General features: G+C 39.2%; 1 pseudogene; it reads left to right on the top strand.

Annotated features, from left to right (window-relative positions):
- Positions 1-5,559: 5,559 nt before the first annotated feature.
- Positions 5,560-5,741, top strand: LOC126024952 (uncharacterized; annotated as a pseudogene).
- The last annotated feature ends 460 nt before the right edge of the window (positions 5,742-6,201 follow it).

The following is a 6,201-nucleotide window of genomic DNA, read 5'->3' on the forward strand; positions in this document are numbered from 1 at the left end:
TGGGCCCATGTGATCCCTCAGGTACCTCCAGTTATGATCCCAAGAACTTAGATCCCTCAGTTCTGCACTCTTGAGTTTGGCCCAATATAAAATAACCAAAAAAAAAGAAAGAAATTTGGAAGATACCAAAAGGACCAGAAACTGATTCTTTTGTGCTGCTTAGTTAGAGATTTCAGATCTGTAAACCATACAATCACTCTCACAATCACTCAGCTCTGTGTTGAAGTGGGAAATCAATCAAGACAATACAGAAATGGATTCATGTGTCTGTGTTCCAGCAAAACTTTATTTATAAAAACTGTCAGTAGGCTGAATTTGATTCCCAGACCTTAGTTGGTTAATTCCTTTTCTAAAATCTTCCTTCCATTCTTATCACACATGCTATTCATTTATTGATTGACTCAGATGCCTTTTATATTTTTTGCTATTGTCAATAAAGCTACAATGAAATTGAAGCAGGGGTTGTTATTTTAAACAAGAATAAGGGTTATAATTTTATAACTTACAAATTAGTTTAAGTTTCCTTTGGATAAGCAACCAGAAGAAGAATCAATGGATTTTATGTAGCTTTATTTTTATTCTAAAAGATTTGGAGAGGGTAGTTTGGGCTAAACCCAGCATTACTCAGTGGCTATTCCTGGCTCTGTGCTCATCAGTGATGCCTGGCAGTGCTTGTGGGACTATATGCAGAGCAAGGGATTCAAATCAGGGTTAATCATATGCTACAGAGTACATACTTTAACCACTGTACTGTATCTCCTGCCTCCATGTCAATTTTTATATTTGCTTTACCAATTTATATTTCCACAAACAATGAACAATAGTTCCCCCTTTTTAAATTCCTGCCAACATTTTCTTTTGTTTTTGTAATAATGACAATAATAATTCAAACTAGTGGAGTTTATGGTACTCTGTGGTTTTAATTTATTTTGGTTTTGTTTTTTAGGCTATATCCAGCAATGCTCAAGGCCTTATTCTAAGCTGCACTGAGGTCATTATTTTGTTTTGGTTTTTGGGTCACACCCGAGAGCACTCAGGAATTCCTCTGGGTTCTGCACTCAGAAATCACTCCTGGCAATTACGGGTATCAGATGGGATGCCGGAGATAAAATTCAGGTTGGCCATGTGTAAGGCAAATACTCTATCCACTGTGCTATTCTCAGGCTTCAAGGTCATTCTTTTGGAGATCACCTACTACTGGGGAATGAACCCAGGCCACCTTTCACCAAAAACATTTTAGGCCATAACCAGTGGTGCCCAGAACTTATGACTGGCTCTATGCTCAGGGATTACTCCTGGCAGGTCTGGGAAACTTGATATATATATATATATATATATATATATATATATATATATATATATATATATATATATATATATATATATTTATATCATTCCTGGTGGTGCTCGAGAGACCATATGAGATGCTAGGAATCAAACCTGGGTCATTTGTGTGCAAAACAAGTGCATTAGCTGTTGTACTTACTATTGCCATGGACCTATATCAGAAAAATTTTGCTAATGTTTTTTTAATTTTTATTGTGGCCGAAAAATTATGAATATTTTACAATAATATTTAAGGTACATAGTGACAATAAATCAAGGGCATTTCCACCACTGGTGATGTCCTCCCTCCACTCCTGTTCCCAGTATGCATCCTATATCTCCCTCCTTTACCACCCAGAATACTAGTGTAACTGGTCCCCACTTGTACAGCTTGCTGTGGATTAGATATAGATTCTGTTGTTGACTTTGATGTTCAGCCCTGATCATTTTTTATTTCCACTAAATGTTCATGTGAGTGTCTGGACCTGGTACCATTCATTCACCCCCCCCCCTTAATTTATGAGGCTGAACAAGATGATTCAATCAATGTGGTTTTGTCGGAGATATAGAAAAAGGAAATGAAAAAAAAGAAAGAAGAAAAGCTAGGAGAGTTCCTTCTAGGTGTTATAGATATCAGTTTAGTAGAGGGAAGGGAAAAAAGAAGAAAAAGGTAAGACAAAAAAATCTAACAAAAAACAACAAAGCAACAATAAGAAAAAAATACAAAAAATACAAACAAAAACCAAAAACAAACAAAAAATAAAACCAAAACTAGCAACAATGAAAAAGACGAAAAACAAAAATAAAAACAAAAAACCAACCAAGCAGCAACTACATAACGAGTTTTGTGCTTCTTTTTTGTTTTTTTGCAAAAGCATATTAAGCTAGAAAGGGAATCCCCTTGGCCTAAGAGATTTCGGGTTTCTCCACCCTTGAAACATACTGTCATGAGAACTAACCACTACAGGATCTGTACATGCTCTTTTTCTCTCCACAAGGTCTTTTTATGGTGCCAGGCATCTTTCCACTAAGTTGTGGATGATATAAACAGGCCTCTCTAACTCAATATTTTGTATTTACACAGGTCATAGGGTGAAGCCTAGGAATAGTCTGTCTTTATATTTCTAGAAGTTCTGTTCCATTACTGTTGTTGTATTCAGACTTTTATAATCAGTGGTCTCAGTTTTTGCACAGGTCCTAGGGCAAAGCCTGGAATAGAGTTTTTAAATTACGATTCCAGAAGTTCTATTCCATCACAGTTGTCACAATCAGACCTCTGGGATTGGAGATTATGGTTTTGTACTGATCCCAGGCCGAAGCTTAGGCTAGGATCTTTTTTATTGGTCCAAGGATAAGTTCTGCACAGTCTTGACTGTCAATGTCAGTCTTCAGTAGTTGGTAATCTTGGTCTTTGCATAGGTCAAATGGCGACATGTCTTCTAATTTCATCTTTCCATTAGGATGTTGTGCTCTTGGATCAAGTTATTGCCTTTTCCTCTTTGTCAGGATGTCATATCAAAACTGTCGTAAGTTGGAGCTAGAGAGGTATTAGGAATTTCCCAGGGGAAGTTTGTTTCCTGGTGCTGTTGCATGGAACAGTGTCGGTTCTATGTCAGAGGTCTAGATCTCAGGTTTGGACAGTCACTGCCAGGTCACATGGAGTCTAAGTTGGGTCCACATGACACATGTTCAGAGTGGGAGGCACCCTTGTATTATAAAATGTATGGGTTCTTACCTCTAGTAGATAAGAGCTTGTTTCTATACATAAAAAAAAATTCCCCCTTTTTTAGTATGCCTTTGCAAAAAGGAATGATGCCGTATTATATTGCTGGTACATTTTGCTAATGTTTTATACCATTTAGTCAGTTGCTTTTTTACTTTTTTGAATTTATTTGCTATTCAGAGGTTTTAAAATTTGATGCAGTCACACATGTTGATTTTTGCTTTTGGTATCAGATTAAAACGTTATCACCAGGGCCAGAGCAATAGCACAGTGGTATGGCATTTGCCTTGCATGCAGCTGACCCAGGACATATTCAGGTTAGATTCCTGGCATCCCAGATAGTCCCTTGAGCCTGCCAAAGATGATTTCTGAACACAGAACCAGAAGTAATCCCTGAGTGCTGCCCAAAAACAAAACCACAAACAACAACAAAAAGTTATCACCAGTGTAGAGTAGTGGGCATTCCAGTGGAAGCTGTGATGTTAGAATTTGTATGCATGAAAGCCTATCATGAGAAGTACTATAAATTACTGTATTTTAAATAATGATAAAATAGTTTGTTTTCAGTTCTTACATTTCAGACTTTTAATTAACTTTTTGGTGTAAATTATATAATAGTGGTTCAGTTCAATCATCTGCATGTGATTATCCTCTATCAAGTTCTGTCAACACCATTTTACTGAAGATAGTAATGTTCCTTCTCTGTTGATACTTTTTGTTTGATTTTTAGGTCATACACAATGATGCTCAGGTTTTATTCCTGGCTTAGAGCCTTCTGATGGACTTAGAGGACCAGTTGGGGTGATGGGGATAAATCTGGGTCAGCCAAGTACTAGGCAAGCACCTCACTCACGAAACTTCAGCCCCCAGCATGGTACATTCTTGAATCTGTTTTTTTGTTTGTTTGTTTGTTTTATTGTTTTTGGGTCACACCCGGCAGTGCTCAGGGGTTACTCCTGGCTCTAAGCTCAGAAATTGTCCCTGGCAGGCACAGGGGACCATATGGGATGCTGGGATTCGAACCACCGTCCTTCTGCATGAAAGGCAAATGCCTTACCTCCATGCTATCTCTCCGGCCCCACATTCTTGAATCTTTTGTCAAATGTTAATCATATGTATACAAGTTCATATTCACTTTCTTTTGTTCTTTTGATCTTACATCTGCTTCCATGCCAGAGTCATACTATACCAATCACTATATCTTTGCATATGATGAGAGGTAGCTGTACCATTTTATATTCCTGTAAACAGTAAGCTAGAGTTCTAATTTCTTTCTATCGTAACCAACACTTAATTGTGGTTTTTTTGTTTTCTTTTTTTCTTTTTTTTTCTTTTTGGTGTTTTGGGCCACACCTGGCGGTGCTCAGGGGTTACTCCTGGCTGTCTGCTCAGAAATAGCTCCTGGCAGGCACGGGGGACCATATGGGACACCGGGATTCGAACCAACCACCTTTGGTCCTGGATCGGCTGCTTGCAAGGCAAACGCCGCTGTGCTATCTCTCCGGCCCCCCCCCCTTTTTTTTTGTAATAGTTATTTTATTGGGTAAGAGATGATTATTGTCTTGCTTTCTGATCTAAGCTCCTGGAACCTGATTTTATTACACTTTTCTGGAAGGATGCTCTTCTACACTGAAGGGCTTTAAGATCATCTTGAGGATCATCTGGCAATGAGTTCCATAATTTAAGATTCACTTGAAGCTTCAGATACTTGAAGTTCCTCGGAAGGCAAGAACCTCTATCCATACTTAACTGGCAGGGGAGATACCATTATCATGAAGATGGTTTTCCCAGGGTGCTGTGAGCCAATTCTGTTGTAGCCTGCAACAGATTCTTCGTGGAGTTCGGGAATACCCCACGGGGAGAGAGTGGGTACACGGAATGGCGAAAGACGGAACAATATTGTAAAAATGAATGAGACCACACAGAATGCATGGGGACTTGCGTCTGAAAAGACGAAGACAAATTTATTTTTTGAGCTGGCTGCTTTTAAAAGGTTGAGGTTTGGAATGCAGGGTGTAAATTTTTGACATCAAAGAAACTGGGAAAAGAATGAAGGACCCTGGCTTAAATTAGCATATTAAAGAACCGATACTGAAGGTGAAAAGAAGTTTTGTTTTGGGTTCGCTTTGTTTTGGGTAAGCAGAAGAAACCAGGTAATTTTCAGGGAAGTGGGAAGAGAGGAATGTTTTAGAGTTTTGGGGGAAAACTGAAAATTACTTTGTTTTGAGTAAGCAGGGGAAAACTGAAAATTGCTTCACTCATGAGCTAAGTGTTTGGAAAAACCTGATCTTGGCGCCAAAGTAGCAGAGCTCACAGGGAGCTGTTTTGTGGGAGACTTTTGGCAGGATTTGTACTGTCCTTCTTTGTTAGAAAGAATTTACTAAGGCTTGATTTTAATATTGGTTAAAAATAAAGAGAGAGATAGTTACAGCCACTTTTGGAATTATGGCCAAACAATCCACGCAAAGGGTCAACTGATTTTGACTGCTCTAAGCGGGCCTTTTTGGCAAATAATTCCTTTTCAGGAGAGCACTACACCTTCTGGTGTGTGCCCCTCCTGAGTGGGATGTGGCACCAGGGTGAGGCTTATCTATTGCACTCCAAAAGTGCTGACCCCTGCGATTTTCCCAAATGTGGGAAACTCGACTGCATAAATTGTGGTAGTGGGGGACTGCGTTCGAGCTCTCCCCTTGCGAGGGGGGGGGAGAACCTCTATCCACTACTATCCTAGATAGAAGAAGAGAAAGAAAGAATTTGGGCAACCTTTAAGAGGAGAAATACTGGAATTTTCTTTTTTTCTTTTTTGGTTCTTGGGTCACACCCGGCAGCACTCAGGGGTTACTCCTGGCTCTATGCTCAGAAATTGCTTGTGGCAGGCTCAGGGAACCATATGGGATGCCAAGATTCGAACCACCATCCTTCTGCATGCAAGGCAAACGCCTTACCTCCATGCTATCTCTCTGGCTCCCACATACTGGAATTTTCATTATAATTGAGAATAAAATACCCATGTTCAAGTTTTCACTTAAATTATCTTTAGGTGTACAAAATATTCTGTTATATAGCCTCCATCACACACACCCCACCAACTCCTACTTGGTAACATTCAGCTCAACCTCAATTATTTGTGTAATAGCTCAATATATTCACCC

This window comes from Suncus etruscus, chromosome 12 (assembly GCF_024139225.1).
Source record: "Suncus etruscus isolate mSunEtr1 chromosome 12, mSunEtr1.pri.cur, whole genome shotgun sequence".
In the NCBI taxonomy this organism is placed as follows: Eukaryota; Metazoa; Chordata; class Mammalia; order Eulipotyphla; family Soricidae; genus Suncus; species Suncus etruscus.